Genomic DNA, 27,514 nt, shown 5'->3' with positions numbered 1-27,514 from the left:
AGTGTTTACTCCAATTATAGGAGCACCTACATATTTTTGGGACGTCTCGGGTGTTTTCCTATGGTAATAATAGCAACATACGGTATGACTGATTACCCAAAAAACGTAATTAACCATCATTCATGATATAATTTTTTTATAAACAACTTTAAATTTGTGGAAATTGGCTAGTACAGGTGAGAATTCTTCTCTAATTATAATCTTTTAAGTAAGCTTGCTATTATTTCGATTGAAAAATTCAAAAGCCTTTTTATGAATAGCATAGTATTTGTCTCCATAAAAGGGGCTTAACTGTCCTTGTCAATTTTTTTGGTCTTTGGCTCGTTTTGACATTTTGTAAACATGCCTTCAGCGAATTGTTGTTGTGTCTTATCAATAAACGACTGTTATTCTTGTCATCGTGATGAAGTAATAATAATACAAGTGCAGAGGAAATGCCAGAAACGTCCTCTACTACAGAACGTCTGGAATAAGTATGGTATCGACAAAGACCCAAATTTAATGTAAAAAAAACATGAACATGAACAAGGGAACAGTACCAGTTTTAACATTGTAAATAAAGGTTATCGTAAATATTCCCCGGTTTGGAAGAAGTTATTGTATATTCATTGAAATTGAAACTACAAAATCACAAGAACAATATCCATGATATTAATTAGAATCATACTTGTAAGTACAGTGAAATATACACTTTTTTTTATTGTAAACGAATGGCCCACTCATTTGACAACATGGCCCATTAATTCTAAAAATGGCCCATTGAATTTATTTTTGCGGGGCCCTGGGCCCATAGAGAAAAAATCCTTCCAGATCACTGGACCCCTATAGTTCCGTAGCCCAAGGGGGTCAGTAAATGCCATAGGAGTATCATGACGTCACGTCTACTACTATTGGTGACGTCATCTATAATGTTATTGTATTTGATTGTATATTTTTATACAAAACTTGGCATGAAAAGATTTGTGTGTGAAAAAATCGTTAAATGGCTCACCACTGACTCCCTACTGTTCCATAGAGGGTCAGTAGTAAACTATATAAATTTTAATGGGGGTAAACAGCTGGTCACCACAATAAACCATATAAAGTGAGTACCTTTTTCATGTAATTAACTCCTCATGCAGTTTGCAACCCAGATCAATCCTTGAAACCTCACCAAAAAAAAAAACACACATATTAAAGTTGTGCGCCTGCAATATTTGAACTGTCTGACAATTTTTATGCCCCTGCCACAGCGGAGGGGGCATTAAGTGTTACCCTTGTCCCTATGTACATCCGTACGTCCTGAAACAGGTTTCCGTTCTTTAACTTTAGTTTGCCTCAACCAAATGTTATGAAACTTATAGACAATGCTTATTACCACAAAACTCTGATCTATTTTTATACGCCCGTTTACGGGACGTATTATGGTATACCTTTGTACGTCCGTCTGTCCGTCTGTCCGTCCGTCCGTCCGTCGTCAACATGTCGGACATTAACTCAAAAATGCTTTAACCAATTTGCATAAAACTTTGGTGAATTGTTTATATCTATTGACGTGAGCTCCCTTTTGTTTTTTATAAATTTTAGATTTTACGTTTCCAAGTTAAGGGGTTTTATTCATTAAAAAAAGGGGGATTTTCCAGTTTTTGGACAATAACTCAAGAATGCTTTCACCAACTTGCAAGAAATTTTGGTTGATTGTTTATATCTATTGACATGAGCTCCCTTTGGATTTTTATAAATTTTAGATTTTACGTTTCCGAGTTATGGGGTTTTATTCATAAAAAAAGGGGGATTTTCCAGTTTTAGGACAATAACTCAAAAATGCTTTCAGCAGTTCTCCTGAAACTTTGATGAATTGTTGATATCTATTGATGTAAGCTCCCTTTAGAATTTTATAAATTTTAGATTTTACATTTCCGAATTATGGGGTTTATTCATTAAAAAAGGGGGGATTTTCCATTTTTCATACAATAACTCAAAAATGCTTTCAGCAATTCGTATGAAACTTTGGTGAACTGTTTATATCTATAGATGTAAGCTCCCTTTAGAATTTTATAAAGTTTATTTGTTTATAGTCTGACAACAGATTTACTAAGTATTGCGCAACAGCACAGTGTATTGCACAACAGCAAGTCAAATCTTTAATTGAATATAAATTCAATTCATATAACCAACTTCAAGTTCTTTGACTACATTTATTCAGAAACCTATAATACATGTATGTCAAATATTTAATTACAATCCAAATTCAGACCTGTATCAAGCTTGAATATTGTGTCCATTTTTGCCCCAACTGTTCGGGGTTAGACCTCTGCGGGCGTATCCAGCTGCGCTCAGCGAAGCAGTTTATTAATTTAGGTGGCATCACTTTTACCGTTCTTAATTAATGTCCCTGTATAAGTATTAACGTTATATGCAAGTGGTTTCCCATGGTCCTATGGACACATTCTCGATCTATTTTTAATTTTTCTAGACTTGAACTTATTTATTTTTCATTCACACTTTATATTTTCATAATGTTTAATTTTCATTGAGGACCATTCTCCATTGTTAAAGGAAACATTCTGGGCAACTCGAGTTTTTGATCCATTTTTAATTCTAATTACTTTAAACTTCAACAATCATTACAGAGAATTTGCAATTAAAAGATTAGAGTGCTTTTTGTTTATAATCTGAACTAAATTTGCAAAATTTGTCATGATTATTCTAAAAAAAAATTTTGTTTCCAATTTGATATGATCCTTTTTAATATCAATAAATGATTATTATAACAATGTTTTACATCTGACAGTTATCGTAAAGTAATCAGAATATTGTCAATCATAAATTTTGACTGCTAAAAAAGTTTATGTCTTTTTAATGATTCAAAACTGATCACACATCTGATTCTCTCAGATGATAAAAATCAGATTTGCTAATAAACAACCTCATGGACATGATAGAAATTCCTCTTAAATTATTTTATTTATTCATTTATTTTGGTTTGATTTCGTCCATAATCATAATTTTAACACATAAGTCATTCAATATGACATTGATGCTTGTAAAATAAAAGAATTCAATAACTTTGACTGGTTAAAGTTGTGTCCTATATACATGCAGAGGTGGATATAGTGGCTAAGGGACCAAGGTGCCCAGCCCCCCTCTTTTATGGAGCTCAACATGGTATATGCATAGACTTTTTAGATGTCATACTGAAAACTGTGCCTAGTGGCACCCCAGGCCCCCCTTTTTTCAAAATCCTGGATCTGCATCTGACATGTAGTGATATGGTACAATTTTTGAAATTTTGAACCCCATAAACACACAGTGCTGTCCTGTTGTTCCAATTGGCAACTAATGTGTATCTAACGAGTTCATTACAGAAGTATAACTGCTTGGACTTCTCTAAACACTGTATTAAATAGAAGTGTTGATTTGTATAAATATTCTATGTTCATGATGTTAAAGCAGCTAGCCTAACATTATTTACATGCCTACATTACTGAATATTTCAGATTACAAAATAATTTCTTGTTTTAATGTGACTTGTTTTATAAAAGAAGTTTTATAAATGCACTCATCATATCAGCGATGGAGTCTGTGAGGGGTAGGTCCGTGAGGGGTAGAGGATGTATGCCCCCTCTTCATTTGTATGTTTTAGAGTTAAGTGTGGCATCCATTTCGCTGAATTAACATACATTATTGTTTAGGGGCCAGCTGAAGCCCGCCTCTGGATGCAGGATTTTCTTGCTGCGTTGACCCATTTGGCCTTGGGCTGTTTTCTGCTCTGGTTAGGATGTTGTCTCTTTGACACATGATTCCATATTTCCATTCTCCATTCTATGTTTAAATTTACTTATTTCTGACAATTTGATATCACTACATAATATTTGCCATGTAAAAAAATGTGATCATATGACAAATTCTACAAGATTTGACATACATCGGATCCAATAGGCAATGTATGCGTTTTTAAACAAAAAAATTCTTTTATCATTGATATTTTTTTGAAGTCTGAGATTGATCAATTCTGCTGGGTGAGTTTACATTTCATGCATTTATAATTTTCTATGATTTAATAATATTTTCAAAAATTTTCTTTCAATAATTGTGATTTCATGAAAACTTCTACTAAACATGACATACCTGTTACCTGTGTTTTTATATGAAAAACATTTCATCATTTAATTAAATTAAAGTTAGTGGGGGGAAATAAAAACTTGATAGATCTGATTAGAATATATAGAAGAATATAAATTGTTCCAATTATTGACCCTTAATGGGCAATATGACATTCCACATATAAAACAGTACACCACGATTTCTTAAAACATTTTCACATTTAAGAAGAAATATTAAATTTTCGTATAATTATAAACCTGTAATATTTTTTTTTATCTTATATAAATCATGTACATTCTATCACAAACAGGACCAGAACCATAAAATTAGTTACAATAGTCACTGTCATTAAGTATATTAATTCACATTTATGATATTTTAAATGGAAAATACATATTTCTTGTAATCTCCCTTTGTACTTGTTTCAGCAGTAATTTGTACACCAAATAACACCGGGACCGATTTTTTTGTTTTGTTTATTAATTTATCGACTTGTTGACACTAAATATATTGAATTTAAATACTGTTGATTTAATTATCTCAATCTGATTATAAAAGGCAGAAAGATATATCCATAGATTTAAATATTTTGTTTTTATTTACCTTTACACTGTTGGGGATGTCTCAGTTGGGGGTCTGTTTACCTGTAATTATCAGCTCAAAGAAGGTTTAATTATTCCACTATTGTTGAATATTGACAGAAGAATGATAATGATTCGGAATAATTATCAAAATTTAAAATATTTTTCAGAACATATGATTGACAAGTTTGAAATGTACGTGTGAAAAGTATTTCTTGATTGGAAACAGGTAAGAAGATTTTATTTAATTTAACTTTTGAATGGACGGGTTAATAATTGAATGTCTCAGAGAAGTATTGGTTAATGTAATACTGTTTAAAAGTTCCTTTTGATAGATAGTACATGTACCGATTATCAGGTTAATTGCATATTGATACTGTTACTTTTCAGCAAGTCACAATATGAAGCTTTTTGTCGAGTGAGTGTAGTAAGCAAGTTTAAAAGGCTTCATATTTTGTCTAGCGCCTGGTATTTTACAGTATCAATATGCATAAAACCTGATTATCGGTACATATCTTCAGTCTTTTCACACATCAAATATGGAATTTTTTTCACAAAACAGGTTTTCGAAAAATGAAGAATTTTCTGAAGTTAATTTACATGGTCATTATGTTGTCTTCAGTTGGTTTTTTTTTTGGGATCGTATAATGTTATGATGTCGTCGTCGTCGTCAAAAGACACATTTGTTTCCGGACAAAATAACTTTAGTTTAAATGAATGGATCTCTATGAAATTTTTTAGAAGGTTCAATACCACAAAAGGAAGGTTGGGAATGATTTCAGGGATGATGGTCCCAACCGTTTAGGAATTAGGGGCCCAAAAGGGGCCCAAAACCAAGCATTTATCTAGTTTCAGGACAATAACTTGTGTATAAGTATTTCAATTGCTCTGAAATTGTACCACAATGTTTAATACCACAAGTAGAAGGTTGGGATTTATTTTAAGGGTTTACCGTTATGGGGCAAACAGTTTAGGAATTAAGGTCCAAAAAGGGGCCAAAAACAAGCATTTTTCTAGTTTCGGGACAATAACTTGTGTGTAAGTGTATGGATCTCTCAGACATTGTACCACAAGGTTCCATATAACAAAGGTAAGGCTGGGATTGAGTTTGGGGTTTATTGTCCCATACATGTAGGAATTAGGGGCCAAAAAAGGGCCAAAAAGAAGCATTTTTCTAGTTTCGAGACAATAACTTGTGTTTAAGTGTATGGATCTCTCTGAAATTATACTTCAAGATTCCATACTACAAAGAAAAGGCTGGGATTGAGTTTTGGGGTTATTGCTCTAAGGGGGGGTTTTCAATAAGTTGGGGAAGGGGGATTTTTTGTTTACAATTTTTTTTAAAGGATTCATATTTTTTTTTCAAAATTTTTCAAATTTCGAATTTTTGAAAAGTTTCAAGAAGAAATCTTCAATTGCACAGTATTGCGCAATAGATTTGTAAGATCTTTGACCACATTTATTTTGTGTCAGAAACCTATATTAAGTCAAAAATTTGATCACAAACCAAATTCAGACAGTATCAAGCTTGAATATTGTGTCCAAATTTGCCCCAACTGTTCAGGGTTCGACCTCTGCTTTCGTATCAGGCTGCATTTTATTGTTTTCTCCTGTCAGATGAAAAACAAAATATTTTGGTCATATTTTTTTTTGCCTTCAGTGGTTTTTGTTTTCTCCTGTTGATAAAAAACCCAAATATTTTGGTCATTAAATTTTTTGTCTGCAGTTGTTATTATTTTTCTCCTGATATAAACACACATATTCAGTCATAGTTTTGTCTGCAGTTGTTTTTGTTTTCTTCCTGATGTAAACACAGTAACCTATATATTCTAACATTGGACTCAGACTTCTTTTAAACTGAATTTGACTATGCGTATTGATATGTGTTTGTTTATTCCACATTGGCTAGAGGTATAGGGGGAAGGGTTGAAATCTCACAAAACATGTTTAACCCCACTGCATTTTTGCGCCTGTCCAAGTCAGGAACCTCTGGCCTTTGTTAGTCTTGGATGTATTTTTTAATTTTGGTTCATTTAAATGTTTCAGAGTTTAGTGTGATGTCCATTTTAGCTGAACTAGTATACATTACTATTTAGGGGCCAACTGAAGCCTGCATCCAGGTGTGGGATTTTCTTACTGTGTTGAAGACCCATTGGTGGCCTTGGGCTGTTTTCTGCTCTCTGGTCGGGTTGTTGTCTCTTTGACGCATTCCCCGTTTTCATTCTCAATTTTACACATATTTGGTCATAGTTTTGTCATCTGTTATTTTTGTTCTCCTCCTGATGTAAACACACATATTTCGTTCATAGTTTTGTCTTCAGTTGTTAATGTTTTCTCTTGATGTAAACAAATATTTCAATCACAGTTTTGTCTTCAGTTATTATTGTTCACACTCATTCTGGTCTTAGGTTTTTCTTCTCAGTTGTTCATAATGTTTTTGTGTTTTTCCTGATTTAAACACATATAAGGTCATAGTTTTGTCGTCCGTTGCTTTTTAACTTTTCATAATGTAAACACACATAGTTTGGTGTTTTAACTTCAGAAAAAAATACCTAATAACATTTGAAGACATAAATAACTTGTTTAATGTTATTTTTCCCTTCATTCATATCATTTCACTTTCTGAGTAATATTTTTGTGAATTTTTCAAAAAGTATGTAAATTTTGTGTCAAAGTTTGCAGAGAAGGAAAATGTGTGGTGAAAAAGAAATTGAAATTCATACCTCGTGACTTGTAAAAACTAACCAACCAAAGAAAACGCTAGCTAGTATGATCATTCTAATTTGGAACAGGCATTTTTTAGAGAATAAATGGAGGGTCCCATATATGCATGTTTTAACCCCAAACTTCAATCATTGATGGAGATAATGTTTCAAAATGCTTTAATAAGGCATAAAAATAGATAAATCATTTGATTTGTTTTGGAACTAGATTTGCTAAATTTGAATCATAAGGAGAGAATTTGCAAAAAGGAGTTTTTCACAAAAATGTATAGCAACATAAATATAAAACTAAGTCCATTTATGAGGGTGTGGATGGAGGTTTACAGAATAGAGAATACTGGGTAAAATTTTTTAAAAAATAGTGAAAAATGGACCAGAAAAATAAAGAATAGAGAATAATGAGGTGCTGAAATATTAATTAAGAATAGAGAATAATGGGCAAAAAGTATAAAGAATAGATAAAAACAGCTGCGCAATGAGCGCATGATACGCCCGTCGTCTTGTGTGTGAATTTTTATGCAGTAAGCATAAATAGTTTCTGACATATCGCGTGACATGCGAAAACCCCCTTTTTTTTTTACAAAAAACTCAATATCTCTAAAATAAAATTTTGAATCAAAACCAAAAAATATACAGATCTTAAGATTAATATAACTAAGAAGTGTGTAAAATTTTAAGCAATAGTCATAAATCGTTTTTGAGATATGGCGCGACATGTGAAAACCCCCCTTTAAAAAAAAAAAAAATCAATATCTCAAAAATTAAATTTTGAATCAAAACCAAAAAGTATACAGATCTTTAGATTAATATAACTAAGAAGTGTGTAAAATTTTAAGCAATAATCATAAATCGTTTTTGAGATACGGCGCGACATGTGAAAAACCCCTCCCCCTTTTTTTACAAAATACTCAATAACTCAAAAATAAAATTTTGAATCATCACCAAAAAGTATACAGATCTTTAGATTAATATAACTAAGAAGTGTGTAAAGTTTTAAGCAATAATCTTAAACTGTTTTTGAGATACGGCGTGACATGTGAAAAACCCCTCCCCCTTTTTTAACAAAATACTCAATATCTCTAAAATAAAATTTTGAATCATCACCAAAAAGTATACAGATCTTAAGATTAATATAACTAAGAAGTGTGTAAAGTTTTAAGCAATAATCATAAATTGTTTTTGAGATATGGCGCGACATGTGAAAAAAAACACACACCTGTTTTAGTTACTAAGTCCTGTTACTCAAAAAGTTTTAATCTTATTTTCACCAAAAAGTATACAGATCGTTTGACCATCATAAGAAACAACTATGTTAAGTTTCATGAAATTTGGATAAGTCATTCTCAAGTTATGGTGCGACATGTTTACGCCGGACAGACAGATGGACGGACGCCGGATATTTGTATACCATAATACGTCCCGTCAAAAATTTGACAGTCGTATAAAAATGACCGGAAAAATGAAAGAATACAGAAATAAAGGACCCCCCCATCCAGACCCTCGTTTATCTGTAAAATACAAAAAAATTAACAAGAAAATAAATCTAAATTTTGCCGAGAGGGCTGTCTCATGATTGATTATGAAGAAGATTCTTTCCCAGTTATGGAAAATTCTATGAATGAATGATTTATATAGTTATGGGATTTTTTTTAGAATCTGTTACCCCTGAGGCCCTGACTGTAGTAAAATACTCAGTCTATGTATTAGTAATGGTTACATCCTGGTTTGCCCACTTTTAATTACCGCAATTATCAAATGGTTATATAAACAAAATAGACAAAAGGTTTACTGATTGGAAAATGGTATAGTCTTTTCCAGTTAACTTTATGTTGCTATTTTATATGTACATATATCTCTGTAAAATTCTATAGGTTAAGTTTGTATGCAATTGATGCATATTAAAACTTTTTTTTTTTTTTCTTCATACATTTGGTTGTGAAATTTTCATTGAAAAAAATAAAATAACAAAAAAACGAACTCCAAGGAAAATTAGTGTACTGAAAAATGAGGAAGAAACTAAGATAGATTTGGATTTTATTTTCTTGTCCTTTTTGGTCATATAGCTCTTCAACTGTTTTGGTTCTTATATATCCTTGGCTTTCAAATATTCGGATTTGACTCTGAGCTTTCTTGATGAAGGTAAATCCAGAAAAGCACTTCGTAAGCATGAAATTTATAAAGTGTGTTTTCTTTTTTACAGCACTAAGTCGCTATCGCTGCTTGTGGACTATCAGTCCTGGAGGTTATCTCATCAGCTCATTAGTCAGTACTTCGGTACTGACATGATTTATAACAAACCTTCTTAAATTGTCTTTATATAAATATATAAATTATTAAGAAACTAAAAGTTTTAACTCCCTCAGGCAAAGTTGACCTTAGATGGGTTTGGCTATTAGTTTTAGCTCTTTTTTCTTCAACTGTTTTTATACGCTCGTCAATTTTTGACGGGACGTATTATGGTATACAAATGTCCGGTGTCCGTCCGTCTGTCTGTCTGTCCGTCTTCTGTCCGTCTGTCTGTCCGGCGTAAACATGTCGCACTGTAACTTGAGAATGACTTATCCAAATTTCATGAAACTTAACATAAGTGTTTCTTATGATGGTCAAACGATCTGTATACTTTTTGGTGAAAATAAGATTAAAACTTTTTGAGTTACGGGACTTAGTAACTAAAACAGGTGTGTGTTTTTATACGCCTGTCAAATTTTTGACGGGACGTATTATGTTATACAAATGTCTGGCGTCTGTCCGTCTGTCTGTCCGGCGTAAACATGTCGCACTGTAACTTGGGAATGACTTATCCAAATTTCATGAAACTTAACATAGTTGTTTCTTATGATGGTCAAACGATCTGTATACTTTTTGGTGAAAATAAGATTAAAACTTTTTGAGTTACGGGACTTAGTAGCTAAAACAGGTGTGTGTTTTTTTTCACATGTCGCGCCATATCTCAAAAACAATTTATGATTATTGCTTAAAACTTTACACACTTCTTAGTTATATTAATCTTAAGATCTGTATACTTTTTGGTGATGATTCAAGATTTTATTTTTGAGTTATTGAGTATTTTGTTAAAAAAGGGGGAGGGGTTTTTCACATGTCGCGCCGTATCTCAAAAACAGTTTAAGATTATTGCTTAAAACTTTACACACTTCTTAGTTATATTAACCTTAAGATCTGTATACTTTTTGGTGATGATTCAAAATTTAATTTTGAGTTATTGAGTATTTTGTAAAAAAAGGGGGAGGGGTTTTTCACATGTCGCGCCATATCTCAAAAATGATTTATGATTATTGCTTAAAATTGTACACACTTCTTAGTTATTTTAATCTAAAGATCTGTATACTTTTTGGTTTTGATTCAAAATATTTTTTTTGAGATATTGATTTTTTTTTTTAAAAGGGGTGTTTTCACATGTCGCGCCGTATCTCAAAAACGAGTTATGATTATTGCTTAAAATTTTACACACTTCTTAGTTATATTAATCTAAAGATCTGTATACTTTTTGGTTTCGATTCAAAATTTTATTTTTGAAATATTGATTTATTTTTTTTTAAAGGGGGGTTTTCACATGTCGCGCCGTATCTCAAAAACGATGTATGATTATTGCATAAAATTTAACACACTTCTTTGTTATATTAATCTAAAGATCTGTATACTTTTTGGTTTTGATTCAAAATTTTATTTTAGAGATATTGAGTTTTTTGTAAAAAAAAAGGGGGGTTTTTCGCATGTCACGCCGTTATCAGAAACTATTCACACACAAGACGACGGGCGTATCATGCGCTCATATCGCAGCTGTTTATTGTTTTTATATAGCCTTTGCTTTCAAATATTCTGCTTTTAGTGTTTACATGGTTAACACTTTAAGATGAAGTAGGAGTTGAGCAAAAAAAAGAAGTGTAAATTTCATAACAAAAAACACCTGTCTGACTTGGCATCTTATAACCTCTAACAAAATTAAAAGTAGATCCGAAAATGAACACTAAATAATAAATGCTTGCCTATGCTTATATATCAATTTTTAATTTATATTTATCTATTATTTTACAGTTTAATAATTATTATTAACACATTTTCAAAGTGGTAATAATTGTAGTCTTTTTATCATTTAATCATTCAATCTTAGGTTAAATGTTTTATCTTTAAACATCTAATTTGTCAAAATTCAAACAATAAAATCGCTGAACAGGCTAATTGTCCTATTATGACTTATTTCTTTAACACTTAATTAACAATTAAACACACAAAACAACATTAAAAAACACATTGAGACAAGCCTTGTTAAAGTTTTTTATTCAACACAGAATAGCTAGCCCACATATATATATAGAGTAGTATTTTTTTTGCTCCATACGCCACATTAGATGTCTAAAATTTTCTAAATTTACCACATTTTATAATAAAATTCATAAGGGGTTCTGTGGAACCCTGTGACTTGCCTGTGATTGCTGCTGTCAGTGTAAAAGTGTAATGTTGACTTAAAAAGTGAGTCCATTTATCAGTAAAATACAGAATTTAAAAAAAAAAAAATTTGTAAGTGTTACACGGAACCCAGTGTCTCGCATACTTTTTCTGTTAATCGCAGGCTCAACAAAAATGAGGAAGTAAATCAATAAAAATATTCCTCTTGATACTATCTTTTAATCGTAAGAAGCTTCTGTCCAAGTTTGGTAAAAATCCAGGATAGTTTTAGAATCTAATAAATGTTTAAAAACTTTAACTGCAGACTGAATGTAATGTTAACTGGAGTAAAAACAAAATTTCCTTCTAGATACTAGCATTTGATCATAAACAAGCTTCTGTCCAAGTTTGGTACAAATCCAAAATAGTATAAGAAAGTTATTAAAATTTTAAAAACTTTAACCACAGAGTGAATATGTTGTTTCCTGGCAGAAAATCTAAGTCCATTTAAAAGTAAAATACGGAAAAAATGGATTTATTTACAAAATTTCCTTCTAGATACTAGCTTTTGATCATAAACAAGCTTCTGTCCAAGTTTGGTACAAATCCAAAACAGTATAAGAAAGTTATTAAAATTTTAAAAACTTTACAACCATAGAGTGAATGTGTTGTTTCCTGGCAGAAAATCTTAAGTCCATTTAAAAGTAAAATAAGGAAAAAATGGATTTATTTTTTTACAAAATTTACTTCTAGATACTATCGTTTGATCATAAACAAGCTTCTGTCCAAGTTTGGTACAAACCCAGGATAGTTTAAGAAAGTTATTAAAATTTTAAAAACTTTAACCACAGAGTGAATGTAATATTTCCCGGCAGAAAAACTAAGTCCATTTATAAGTAAAATACAGAAAAAATGGAATTTTATTTTTACAAAATTTACTTCTTGATACTATCTTATGATCATAAACAAGCTTCTGTCCAAGTTTGGTAGAAATCCAGGATAGTTTAAGAAAGTTATTAAAATTTCAAAAAATTTAACCACAGAGTGAATATTTGTGGACGCCGCCGACGATGCCGACGGAAAGTAGGATCGCTATGTGTCGCTTTTTCGACTAAAGTCGAAGGCTCGACAAAAATGAAACTTTTTGTTTAGATGCTATTTCTTGCTTTTTTTAGCTTCTGTACAAGTTTCATAACAATCCTTGAAGGTTTACACATTTATTATATCAAAAACATTTAATCCCAGACTGACTATAAATGTTTTAAACTGTCAAAAACTAAGTCAATCTTTCAGAAAAATACTGAAAATGTAAAAAAATATATTTTCAAAAGTTTGCTTCAGACATTATCTCTTAATCATAAAAAACTTCTGCTAAAGTTTCATAAAATTCTATGAAGGTTTGACAAAGTAATTATTATGTAAAAAACTTTAACTTCAGACTGTATCTACTTGTTAATGAAAAAAAAAAAATCCTTTATCATCACAATACTGAAAAATGAATTTCAAACTTTTGTTCTGTGTATTTTAGTTACATGAACAAGCCTCTGTCCAAATTTTTTATTGTTGTCTAAAAAAACTTTAATTTCATTTCATGTCTGATGAAAGTTTGACAAAGTTATTGATGGCTGAAAAACTTTAACCTCAGACTAAGCCTGAGTGTTAACTAAAAAAACTTAATTTCATTTATCAGGAAAAAAAAAACGGAAAAATTAAAAACTATTTTCAAAATTTCACTCTGGATACTGTCTTTTCGTTATAAACAAGCTTCTGACCAAATTTCATAACATTCAATGAAGGTCAGACTAAATCTGAATGTTGACTGTAAAAAAAAATAAGCTAGCCCATTTATTAGTAAGATACGGGAAAATGAAAATAAATATTTTCAAAAGTTTGCTCCTGATACTGTCTTTGGTCATAAACAAGATTCTTTCCAAATTTTTTATTGTCTAAAAAAACTTTAATCACAGACTGAACCTAAGTGTTGATACCGCTAATGACGACGGAATCTAAATGTCGCAGGCGCGACAAAAAACCTGGACAAAGGGGGGGTTTTCAATAAGTTGGGGGAGGGGGATTTTTTGTTTACAATTTTTTTAAAGGATTCATATTTTTTTTTCAAAATTTTTCAAATTTCGAATTTTTGAAAAGTTTCAAGAAGAAATCTTCAATTGCACAGTATTGCGCAATAGATTTGTAAGATCTTTGACCACATTTATTTTGTGTCAGAAACCTATATTAAGTCAAAAATTTGATCACAATCCAAATTCAGACAGTATCAAGCTTGAATATTGTGTCCAAATTTGCCCCAACTGTTCAGGGTTCGACCTCTGCTGTCGTATCAGGCTGCATTTTATTGTTTTCTCCTGTCAGATGAAAAACAAAATATTTTGGTCATATTTTTTTTTGCCTTCAGTGGTTTTTGTTTTCTCCTGTTGATAAAAAACCAAATATTTTGGTCATTAAATTTTTTGTCTGCAGTTGTTATTATTTTTCTCCTGATATAAACACACATATTCAGTCATAGTTTTGTCTGCAGTTGTTTTTGTTTTCTTCCTGATGTAAACACAGTAACCTATATATTCTAACATCGGACTGAGACTTCTTTTAAACTGAATTTGACTATGCGTATTGCTATGTGTTTGTTTATTCCACATTGGCTAGAGGTATAGGGGGGAGGGTTGAAATCTCACAAAACATGTTTAACCCCACTGCATTTTTGCGCCTGTCCAAGTCAGGAACCTCTGGCCTTTGTTAGTCTTGGATGTATTTTTTAATTTTGGTTCATTTATATGTTTCAGAGTTTAGTGTGATGTCCATTTTAGCTGAACTAGTATACATTACTATTTAGGGGCCAACTGAAGCCTGCATCCAGGTGTGGGATTTTCTTACTGTGTTGAAGACCCATTGGTGGCCTTGGGCTGTTTTTCTGCTCTTTGGTCGGGTTGTTGTCTCTTTGACGCATTCCCCGTTTTCATTCTCAATTTTACACATATTTGGTCATAGTTTTGTCATCTGTTATTTTTGTTCTCCTCCTGATGTAAACACACATATTTCGTTCATAGTTTTGTCTTCAGTTGTTAATGTTTTCTCTTGATGTAAACAAATATTTCAATCACAGTTTTGTCTTCAGTTATTATTGTTCACACTCATTCTGGTCTTAGGTTTTTCTTCTCAGTTGTTCATAATGTTTTTGTGTTTTTCCTGATTTAAACACATATTTGGTCATAGTTTTGTCGTCCGTTGCTTTTATCTTTTCATAATGTAAACACACATAGTTTGGTGTTTTAACTTCAGAAAAAAATACCTAATAACATTTGAAGACATAACATGCATAAATAACTTGTTTAATATTATTTTTCTCTTCATTCATATCATTTCACTTTCTGAGTAATATTTTTTGAATTTTTCAAAAAGTATGTAAATTTTGTGTCAAAGTTTGCAGAGAAGGAAAATGTGTGGTGAAAAAGAAATTGAAATTCATACCTCGTGACTTGTAAAAACTAACCAACCAAAGAAAACGCTAGCTAGTATGATCATTCTAATTTGGAACAGTCGTTTTTTAGAGAATAAATGGAGGGTCCCATATATGCATGTTTTAACCCCAAACTTCAATCATTGATGGAGATAATGTTTCAAAATGCTTTAATAAGGCATAAAAATAGATAAATCATTTGATTTGTTTTGGAACTAGATTTGCTAAATTTAAATCATAAGGAGAGAATTTGCAAAAAGGAGTTTTTCACAAAAATGTATAGCAACATAAATATAAAACTAAGTCCATTTATGAGGGTGTGGATGGAGGTTTACAGAATAGAGAATACTGGGTAAAAAATAAAAAAAAATAGTGAAAAATGGACCAGATAAATAAAGAATAGAGAATAATGAGGTGCTGAAATATTAATTAAGAATAGAGAATAATGGGCAAAAAGTATAAAGAATAGATAAAAACAGCTGCGCAATGAGCGCATGATACACCCGTCGTCTTGTGTGTGAATTTTTATGCAATAAGCATAAATAGTTTCTGACATCCGGCGTGACATGCGAAAACCCCCTTTTTTTTTTACAAAAAACTCAATATCTCTAAAATAAAATTTTGAATCAAAACCAAAAAGTATACAGATCTTTAGATTAATATAACTAAGAAGTGTGTAAAATTTTAAGCAATAATCATAAATTGTTTTTGAGATACAGCACCACATGTGAAAACCCCCCTTTAAAAAAAAAAAAGAAACAATATCTCAAAAATTAAATTTTGAATCAAAACCAAAAAGTATACAGATCTTTAGATTAATATAACTAAGAAGTGTGTAAAATTTTAAGCAATAATCATAAATCGTTTTTGAGATACGGCGCGACATGTGAAAAAACCCTCCCCCTTTGTTTACAAAATACTCAATAACTCAAAAATGAAATTTTGAATCATCACCAAAAAGTATACAGATCTTTAGATTAATATAACTAAGAAGTGTGTAAAATTTTAAGCAATAATCATAAACTGTTTTTGAGATACGGCGCGACATGTGAAAAACCCCTCCCCCTTTTTTAACAAAATACTCAATATCTCTAAAATAAAATTTTGAATCATCACCAAAAAGTATACAGATCTTAAGATTAATACATGTATAACTAAGAAGTGTGTAAAGTTTTAAGCAATAATCATAAATTGTTTTTGAGATACGGCGCGACATGTGAAAAAAAACACACACCTGTTTTAGTTACTAAGTCCCATAACTCAAAAAGTTTTAATCTTATTTTCACCAAAAAGTATACAGATCGTTTGACCATCATAAGAAACAACTATGTTAAGTTTCATGAAATTTGGATAAGTCATTCTCAAGTTATGGTGCGACATGTTTACGCTGGACAGACAGACGGACAGACAGACGGACGGACGCAGGACATTTGTATACCATAATACGTCGTGTCAAAAATTTGACGGGCGTATAAAAATGACCTGAAAAATGAAAGATAACAGAAATAAAGGACCCCCCCCCCCCCCCCCCCCCCCCCCCCCATCCAGACCCTCGTTTATCTGTAAAATACAAAAAAATTAACAAGAAAATAAACCTAAATTTTGCCGAGAGGACTGTCTCATGATTGATTATGAAGAAGATTCTTTCCCAGTTATGGAAAATTCTATGAATGAATGATTTATATAGTTATGGGATTTTTTTTTTCTGTTACCCCTGAGGCCCTGACTGTAGTAAAATACTCAGTCTATGTATTAGTAATGGTTACATCCTGGTTTGCCCACTTTTAATTACCGCAATTATCAAATGGTTATATAAACAAAATAGACGAAAGGTTTACTGATTGGAAAATGGTATAGTCTTTTCCAGTTAACTTTATGTTGCTATTTTATATGTACATATATCTCTGTAAAATTCTATAGGTTAAGTTTGTATGCAATTGATGCATATTAAAACGTATTTTTTTTTTTCTTCATACATTTGGTTGTGAAATTTTCATGGAAAAAAATAAAATAACAAAAAAACGAACTCCAAGGAAAATTAGTATACTGAAAAATGAGGAAGAAACTAAGATAGATTTGGATTTTATTTTCTGGTCCTTTTTGGTCATATAGCTCTTCAACTGTTTCGGTTCTTATATATTCTTGGCTTTCAAATATTCGGATTTGACTCTGAGCTTTCTTGATGAAGGTGAATCCAGAAAAGCACTTCGGAAGCATGAAATTTATAAAGTGTGTTTTCTTTTTTACAGCACTAAGTTGCTATCGCTGCTTGTGGACTATCAGTCCTGGAGGTTATCTCATCAGCTCATTAGTCAGTACTTCGGTACTGACATGATTTATAACAAACCTTCTTAAATTGTCTTTTTATAAATTTATAAATTATTAAGAAACTAAAAGTTTTAACTCCCTCAGGCAAAGTTGACCTTAGATGGGTTTGGCTATTAGTTTTAGCTCTTTTTTCTTCAACTGATTTTATACGCCCGTCAATTTTTGACGGGACGTATTATGGTATACAAATGTCCGGTGTCCGTCCATCTGTCCGTCTGTCCGTCTGTCTGTCTGTCTGTCCGTCTGTCCGTCTGTCTGTCCGGCGTAAACATGTCGCACTGTAACTTGGGAATGACTTATCCAAATTTCATGAAACTTTACATAAGTGTTTCTTATGATGGTCAAACGATCTGTATACTTTTTGGTGAAAATAAGATTAAAACTTTTTGAGTTACGGGACTTAGTAACTAAAACAGGTGTGTGTTTTTTTTCACATGTCGTGCCGTATCTCAAAAACAATTTATGATTATTGCTTAAAACTTTACACACTTCTTAGTTATATTAGTGTTAAGATCTGTATACTTTTTGGTGATGATTCAAAATTTTATTTTAGAGATATTGAGTATTTTGTAAAAAAGGGGGAGGGGTTTTTCACATGTCACACCGTATCTCAAAAACAGTTTATGCTTATTGCTTAAAACTTGACACACTTCTTAGTTATATTAACCTGAAGATCTGTATACTTTTTGGTGATGATTCAAAATTTTATTTTTGAGTTATTGAGTATTTTGTAAAAAAGGGGGAGGGGTTTTTCACATGTCGCGCCGTATCTCAAAAACGATTTATGATTATTGCTTAAAATTTTACACACTTCTTAGTTATATTTAATCTAAAGATCTGTATACTTTTTGGTTTTGATTCAAAATTTTATTTTTGAAATATTGATTTTTTTTTTTTAAAGGGGGGTTTTCACATGTTGCGCCGTATCTCAAAAACAATTTATGATTATTGCTTAAAATTTAACACACTTCTTAGTTACATTAATCTAAAGATCTGTATACTTTTTGGTTTTGATTCAAAAATTTATTTTAGAGATATTGAGTTTTTTGTAAAAAAAAAAGGGGGTTTTCGCATGTCACGCTGTATGTCAGAAACTATTTATGCTTATTGCATAAAAATTCACACACAAGACGACGGGCTTATCATGCACTCATGGTGCAGCTGTTTATTGTTTTTATATATCCTTTGCTTTCAAATATTCTGCTTTTAGTGTTTACATGGTTAACACTTTAAGATGAAGTAGGAGTTGAGCAAAAAAAAGAAGTGTAAATTTCATAACAAAAAACACCTGTCTGACTTGACATCTTATAACCTCTAACAAAATTAAAAGTATATCAGAAAATGAACACTAAATAATAAATGCTTGCCTATGCTTAAATATCAATTTTTAATTTATATTTATCTATTATTTTACAGTTTAATAATTATTATTAACACATTTTCGAAGTGGTAATAATTGTAGTCTTTTTATCATTTAATCATTCAATCTTAGGTTAAATGTTTTATCTTTAAACATCTAATTTGTCAAAATTCAAACAATAAAATCGCTGAACAGGCTAATTGTCCTATTATGACTTATTTCTTTAACACTTAATTAACAATTAAACACACAAAACAACATTAAAAAACACATTGAGACAAGCCTTGTTAAAGTTTTTTATTCAACACAAAAAAGCTAGCCCACATATATATATAAGGTAGTATTTTTTTTGCTCCATACGCCACATTAGATGTCTAAAATTTTCTAAATTTACCACATTTTATAATAAAATTCGTAAGGGGTTCTGTGGAACCCTGTGACTTGCCTGTGATTGCTGCTGTCAGTGTAAAAGTGTAATGTTGACTTAAAAAGTGAGTCCATTTATCAGTAAAATACAGAATTTAAAAAAAAAAAATTTGTAAGTGTTACACGGAACCCAGTGTCTCGCCTACTTTTTCTGTTAATCGCAGGCTCAACAAAAATGAGGAAGTAAATCAATAAAAATATTCCTCTTGATACTATCTTTTAATCGTAAGAAGCTTCTGTCCAAGTTTGGTAAAAATCCAGGATAGTTTAAGAATCTAATAAATGTTGAAAATCTTTAACTGCAGACTGAATGTAATGTTAACTGGAATAAAAACAAAATTTCCTTCTAGATACTAGCATTTGATCATAAACAAGCTTCTGTCCAAGTTTGGTACAAATCCAAAATAGTATAAGAAAGTTATTAAAATTTTAAAAACTTTAACCACAGAGTGAATATGTTGTTTCCTGGCAGAAAATCTAAGTCCATTTAAAAGTAAAATACGGAAAAAATGGATTTATTTACAAAATCTCCTTCTAGATACTAGCTTTTGATCATAAACAAGCTTCTGTCCAAGTTTGGTACAAATCCAAAACAGTATAAGAAAGTTATTAAAATTTTAAAAACTTTACAACCACAGAGTGAATGTGTTGTTTCCTGGCAGAAAATCTAAGTTCATTTAAAAGTAAAATAAGGAAAAAATGGATTTATTTTTTTACAAAATTTACTTCTAGATACTATCTTTTGATCATAAACAAGCTTCTGTCCAAGTTTGGTACAAACCCAGGATAGTTTAAGAAAGTTATTAAAATTTTAAAAACTTTAACCACAGAGTGAATGTAATATTTCCCGGCAGAAAAACTAAGTCCATTTATAAGTAAAATACGGAAAAAATGGAATTTTATTTTTACAAAATTTACTTCTTGATACTATCTTATGATCATAAACAAGCTTCTGTCCAAGTTTGGTAGAAATCCAGGATAGTTTAAGAAAGTTATTAAAATTTCAAAAACTTTAACCACAGAGTGAATATTTGTGGACGCCGCCGTCGACGCCGACGGAAAGTAGGATCGCTATGTGTCGCTTTTTCGACTAAAGTCGAAGGCTCGACAAAAATGAAACTTTTTGTTTAGATGCTATTCTTGCTCTTTTTAGCTTCTGTACAAGTTTCATAATAATCCTTGAAGGTTTACACATTTATTATATCAAAAAAATTTAATCCAAGACTGACTATAAATGTTTTAAACTGTCAAAAACTAAGTCAATCTTTCAGAAAAATACTGAAAATGTAAAAAAATATATTTTCAAAAGTTTGCTTCAGACATTATCTCTTAATCATAAAAAAATTCTGCTAAAGTTTCATAAAATTCTATGAAGGTTTGACAAAGTAATTATTATGTAAAAAACTTTAACTTCAGACTGTATCTACTTGTTAATGAAAAAAAAAAAAATCCTTTATCATCACAATACTGAAAAATGAGTTTCAAACTTTTGTTCTGTGTATTTTAGTTACATGAACAAGCTTCTGTCCAAATTTTTTATTGTTGTCTAAAAAAACTTTAATTTCATTTCATGTCTGATGAAAGTTTGACAAAGTTATTGATGGCTGAAAAACTTTAACCTCAGACTAAGCCTGAGTGTTAACTAAAAAAACTTAATTTCATTTATCAGTAAAAAAAAAAAACGGAAAAATTAAAAACTATTTTCAAAATTTCACTCTGGATACTGTTTTTTCGTAATAAACAAGCTTCTGACCAAATTTCATAACATTCAATGAAGGTCAGACTAAATCTGAATGTTGACTGTAAAAAAAAATAAGCCCATTTATTAGTAAGATACGGGAAAATGAAAATAAATATTTTCAAAAGTTTGCTCCTGATACTGTCTTTGGTCATAAACAAGCTTCTTTCCAAATTTTTTATTGTCTAAAAAAACTTTAATCACAGACTGAACCTAAGTGTTGATACCGCTAATGACGACGGAATCTAAATGTCGCAGGCTTGACAAAAAACCTGGACAAAATAGTCATCTTAGATATAAGTACTGAGATTATTCTGTTTTAGAAATTGAATTTAAATGGTGGCATGACCGTCTTCAAACGGAGCTTGTTAACAGAATCCATGGCCTGTAATCGTCATTTTACATCAGATTTATGGAAATTTGGAAGACTTTTCGGAGCTTGGGACAAAAATAGAATTTATATTGTTTGATGTTGCCTACCTGAAAAATTTTATGACACAAATCAGTTCTATTTTTTTTAAAGATTTTTTCCTGTTCTAACGTTGTTTTCTTGTCTAAAACATGTAACTTATGTTGTTGGCAAAAAAAAATCCTTACCTACCTACCAAACCCTACAAGGCATAAGTAGGCAACATCAAACAAAGAATTTTTATACAGCCGCTAAAACATTTTTGTGGTCGTATATTGGTATGTCGTCGTCGTTGTCGTCGTCCGAAGACACATTAGTTTTCGCACTCTAACTTTAGTTTAAGTGTATGGATCTCAATGAAATTTTACCATAAGGTTCAATACCACAAAAGGAAGGTGGGGATTGATTTTGGGGGTTATGGTTCCAACAGTTAAGGAATTAGGGGCCAAAAATAAGCATTTTTGTAACTTCCAGACATAACTTGTGTGTAAGTGGATGGATCTCTCTGACATTGTACCACAAGGTTCCATATCACAAAGGGAATGCTGGGATTGATTTTGGGGGTAATTGCCTCCAAGTTTTAGGAATTAGGGGCCAAAAAGGGGCAAAAAACAAGCATTTTTCTAGTTTCATGACAATAACTTGTGTGTAAGTCTATGGATCTCTCTGAAATTGTATCACAAGGTTCCATATCACAAAGGGAATACTGTGATTGATTTTGGGGGTAATTGCCTCCAAATTTTAGGAATTAGGGGCTAAAAAGGGGCAAAAAACAAGCATTTTTCTAGTTTCATGACAATAACTTGTGTGTAAGTGTATGGATCTTTATGAAATTGTACTACAAGGTTCCATATCACAAAGGGAAAGCTGGAATTGAGTTTCGGGGTAATTGACCAAAAAGTTTAGGAATAGGGGACCAAAAAAGGGCCAAAAATAAGCATTTTTCTAGTTTCCAGACAATAACTTGTGTTCAAGTGTATGGATCTCTCTGAAATTGTATTGCAAGGTACCATACTACAAAGGGAAGGCTGGGATTGATTTTGGGGGTAATTCCCTCAAAATTTAAGTAATTAGGGGCCATAAAAGGGCAAAAAAACAAGCATTTTTCTAGTTTCAGGACAATAACTTGTGTGTAAGTGTATGGATCTTTATGAAATTGTACTGCAAGGTTCCATATCACAAAGGGAAAGCTGGGTTTGAGTTTGGGGGTTATTGCCCTAAATGTTTAGGAATTTGGGGCCAAAAAGGGGCCAAAAAACAAGCATTTTTCTAGTTTCCAGACAATAACTTGTGTTCAAGTGTATGGATCTCTCTGAAATTTTACTGCAAGATACCATACCACAAAGGGAAGGCTGGGATTGATTTTGGGGGTAATTCCCTCAAAATTTAAGTAATTAGGGCCATAAAAGGGCAAAAAAACAAGCATTTTTCTTGTTTCAGGACAATAACTTGTGTGTAAGTGTATGGATCTTTATGAAATTGTACTGCAAGGTTCCATATCACAAAGGGAAAGCTTGGTTTGAGTTTGGGGGTTATTGTCCTAAATGTTAAGGAATTTGGGGCCAAAAATTGGCTGTGTTCAAGTGTATGGATCTCTCTGAAATTGTACTGCAAGGTACCATACCACAAAGGGAAGGCTGGGATTGAGTTTGGGGGTGATGAATCATAAGGGGGTTCAAAAAATTTGGGGGGGGATTTTTTTTTCCTTTTTTTTCTTTAAGATTTTCCATTTTAAATTGGTTATTTCTGATTTATATATAAAAGCAAATAATAATGATATTGTTAAAATAGGTGAATTAAAAATTTTTAAGTTCTTAGACCACTTTCATTCTGTGTCAGAAACCTATGCTGTGTCAAATATTTAATTACAATCCAAATTCAGTGCTCTATCAAGCTTGAATGTTGTGTCCATACTTGCCCCAACTGTTCAGGGTTCGACCTCTGCGGTCGTATCAAGCTGCGCCCCAGCGGAGCATTTTATTTAAGGGTGGCCTTGTTTATAGTATCCTTAGCCATCATCATTTTTCATCAAATTTATGAAAATTTGGAAAACTTTTCAAATAATTCTCAAGAAATTATTTCCTTATTGTTTCAAAATTTATATTGTTAATATACACACTGCAGTTATTCAGAAATATTTAAGTTGACTTCCTTCATCTGCCTTGGGTACACAAAAGACCAACCGAAAAGCGGGAAATTGAATATTACTTTTTTTCCTTTTAACTTGTAGATTCTGACAAGTGTTTTCCAAAGAGGGTTATGTGGGCCCCATTTAAGCAATTATTTTGAGTTTAGACCTCCAACCTATAATAGTTTGAATCCCCTGATACTCCAACCCTTCAAATTTCATGATGTTTAATATCCTTTCAGTCAATCTCCAATCCTTCAAAACAATATATCTCCTGGAAAAAAATACAGAATCTAAAAAATTGTGAAATCGCTTGATGTTTCAGAAAAGTTCCAAATTTGAACATGGGTCCTTCATTTGTTCTTGTTACAAATATTTTTGCAAAGTCTACATTTTAAAAGAGGGACTAAAGATTTTAAACTATTGGAATTTTGTTTCAACATTTAGATTATACTTTCAAAATAACATGCAGGTGAGACATTTCTCTGTGTCAACAGAATTACTAGGGGTTGGTATCATAATTATAGTTTTGGCATTCCATTTAGCAAGTTAAATATCTTAGAATCTTAAGGCTGATAATTTGTTTTCCAGTGTTAATCATGTTAATTAATTACGTTGAAGGGTTTGAGAGTTAAACAAATTTTTGTGTAGGCACATGTCTTGTACATGTGTTGACTTTCAGATGTTTAAAATTTGATATTTAATATTAGTTGTGGATTAATGTACCTTATGTTTGAATGACATTTACTGCATCAGTACTTCACCTTTTATTATCTCAATTGAAAAAAAAAAAAAAAATTTTTGGCACTTTTTAGATGTCAAAAGTCACTGACCAGAATTTCAGATTGCAGAGGAAGTCATTGAAATACCAAACAGTTTTTATACCCACAATCTTAAGTAGGGTGATAGACTGTCTCATAATGACTAATTAATGTGTTCAATTTGGGTCGTGTTTTTGTGGATTCAGAATTCAGATCACGCACAAGAAAACCCATATCAAGAGTATACTGTTTTACATGTTACCTTTGTTCATCCTGATGTTCATAAAATTCTTGCATCTTACCATGTGTTCGTCTGTGATAAACTACTTTCTTATTTTTATGCCCTACCTAGGGGCAATATGTTTTTCAGTCTCTGCGTCCGTTCGTCAGTCCGTCCTTCTGTCTCGCTTCAGGTTAAAGTTTTTGGTCAAGGTAGTTTTTTATGAAGTTGAAGTCCAATCAACTTGAAACTTAGTACACATGTTCCCTATGATATGATCTTTCTAATTTTAATGCTAAATTAGAGTTTGACCCCAATTTCACGGTCCACTGAACATAGAAAATGATAGTGCGAGTGGGGCATCCGTGTACTATGGACACATTCTTGTTTCTCAACAAAGACGAATCAAAGCTTCTTTAGTACCCGGCTTTGTATTGGTATAAGTTATCTTGTGTGACATATTTGCATTCTTTATCTACTTCCTTATAAAAATAAGCAGATGTGGTTTGATTGTCAACGAGACAACTCTCCATCAGAGACCAAATGAAAAGGGCTTTTTAACTCATCAGATTGATACAAAGCACAAAAAACTACCAAAAACACAAAAAACAAAATACAGATATGAGAGTGCACGCAGTTACTGAATGCTAGTTCAAAGCCAAAAACAACTAATAAAAAAAAATCATGTATCTAAGACTATGATATCAATCAGTACACATCCAACATGCCATTTGCCACATCCATTTGTGTTGATCACATGATGCATGTACAAGAAATTTTTCTAGGGAATAGGAATAGATTTCCTTTTGTTGTTTGTCACCTACCACAGCGTAGTGTGGGCACATAGAAATAATGCAGTGACGTCTATCTGTGTGTCAGTGAGTCTGTCTGTCTAATCTTGTAAACACTCTCACACCTGCAATGCTTGCCACATTTTTATGAAATTTAAATGAATGGTTCATATCATCAGTATCTTGGATGATCAACAAATTTTTAATGACTTATTCCCTTTAGAAATATAAATAACTGGTACCGGTAAATTGAAAATTGCACTATAAGTGCTCATAAACTGGCATATCAAAGCTATGTATCAGCAATCAGGTGAGTTTGAAAATCAGATTTGCTCAATTATTTATACAGGAGTTATGACCCTTGGAAAAGTAATTCTATAAAAAAAAATTGCATTGTCAGCACTAACAGTCACAAATCAGCATTTCTTTTCAGATATTTATGAAATTTGTATCAAAGGCTTATATAAGCAATGCCTTGGTTGAGTAAGAAAGTCAGTACCTTTCAATTAATTTTACAGGAGTTATGTCCCTTGAAATGTTAATATTTTAAACAGTTGCATTGTAAGTGCTCTCAAGTCTTCAATATTTCTTGTCAAAATTATAAAATTTATATCAAAGGTTTATATCATCATGCCATGTCTTGGGCAAGTTAAAAAATCTGGAGATGAATTATTTTTTTTTGTCTTTGGTGAGTTCTATAATCATCATCAATATTATTTTTTTAGAAGTTTTGGAAATAGAAATAATGAGGACAGTTGCATTGTTAGCAATCTCACACCTACATTTCTGGATATGGATACTTAGGAAATAGTTAAAAAGAACCCATGAAAAATATATTGGAGTTATTGCCCTTGTCTGATATGAACATTGGAGTGTTGATCTTTTATTCCACTAGTTGGATATAGTATAATCCAGATTTATGGCAACAGTTGTAATATTAGAACTAAGTTGTTATTGTTTTTTTACTATTTATGAATATTAATAAATTTATTTGAAATTGAAACAAATTCTCTAAGTATGGTTTGTCCAAAAACAGAAAATTAAGTTATAAAATTTCTATTAAATAATTCACATTACAAGCAGTTAATTGACAGTAAATTGAGTGTTAAATAAATTTACAAATAAGATTGTTGGAAAGACGTCATTCCCTAATTATCAGTTTTGCAGCAGTTCCTTCCTGAAATAGTCCATTGGTATTTGATCAACAGCATCATTAGTGACCATTTGAAAGTAGGCTGAACAATTTGAGTGGTCAGCAATGAACTCATGTAGGCAGTTTGTCACACTATGATAGTGTTACCTTATGTGGTGTTACTGATTTGTGTGGTCAGTAATAAACTTGATTTGTGTGGTGTTGCTGATTTAAGAATATGTCCTTATTTTAGTTTTTTATACGACCGCAAAAAATTTTGTGGTCGTATATTGGTATCACGTCGTCGTCATCGTTGACGTCGTCCGAAGAAACATTAGTTTCCGGACAATAACTTTTGTTTAAGAGTATGGATTTCTATGAAATTTTACCATAAGGTTTATGACCACAAAAGGAATGTTGGGATTGATTTTGGGTGTTATGGTCCTAACAGTTCAGGAATTAGGGGCCAAAATGGGGCCCAAATAAGCATTTTTCTAGTTTCCAGACAATAACTTGTGAAATGGTGTATGGATTTCTCTGAAATTATACCACAAGTTACCATATCACAAAGGGATGGTAAGAATTTGCTTTGGGGGGTTATGGCTCAATCTGTTTAGGAATTAGGGGCAAAAAAGGGGGAAAAACAAGGGTTTCCAGGTTACTGGACAATTACTTAAGTACAAAACATAATTTTAAAGCAGTGTAAGCGAGGTAATTCAAACACATATTGTCAAATTACCTCCCTTACACTGCTTGTAAATTATTTATAAAGAAATGTTTCCAATTTTTTTTTAAAAGGGTTCATAATTTTCAAAATTTCAAATTTTTGAAAACTTTCAAGAAGAAATCTTCAATTGCACAGTATTGTGCATTAGATTTGTAAGATCTTTGACCACATTTATTTTGTGTCAGAAACATATATTAAGTCAAAAATTTGATCACAATCCAAATTCAG

General features: G+C 31.6%; 1 protein-coding gene and 1 long non-coding RNA gene across 3 annotated transcripts in view; both read left to right on the top strand.

The window, feature by feature from the left end:
* The window catches only part of LOC127715199 (uncharacterized), a 507,760-nt gene that overhangs the window by 202,875 nt on the left and 277,371 nt on the right, over positions 1–27,514 (top strand). The window lies entirely within an intron of this gene.
* Positions 1–27,514, top strand: part of LOC127715171 (zinc finger protein GLIS2-like) — a 78,738-nt gene that overhangs the window by 3,170 nt on the left and 48,054 nt on the right. For both annotated transcript variants that reach the window (XM_052221209.1, XM_052221208.1), the window contains exon 2: positions 4,838–4,896. The gene's annotated coding sequence lies outside the window, so the exon portion shown is untranslated. The remainder of the gene's footprint in view (positions 1–4,837; positions 4,897–27,514) is intronic.

Source organism: Mytilus californianus, unplaced genomic scaffold (assembly GCF_021869535.1).
Source record: "Mytilus californianus isolate M0D057914Y unplaced genomic scaffold, xbMytCali1.0.p SCAF_9, whole genome shotgun sequence".
NCBI classification, from domain to species: domain Eukaryota; kingdom Metazoa; phylum Mollusca; class Bivalvia; order Mytilida; family Mytilidae; genus Mytilus; species Mytilus californianus.
Note: the sequence above shows the minus strand (reverse complement) of the source record. Positions and strands in the feature narration are given on the sequence as shown.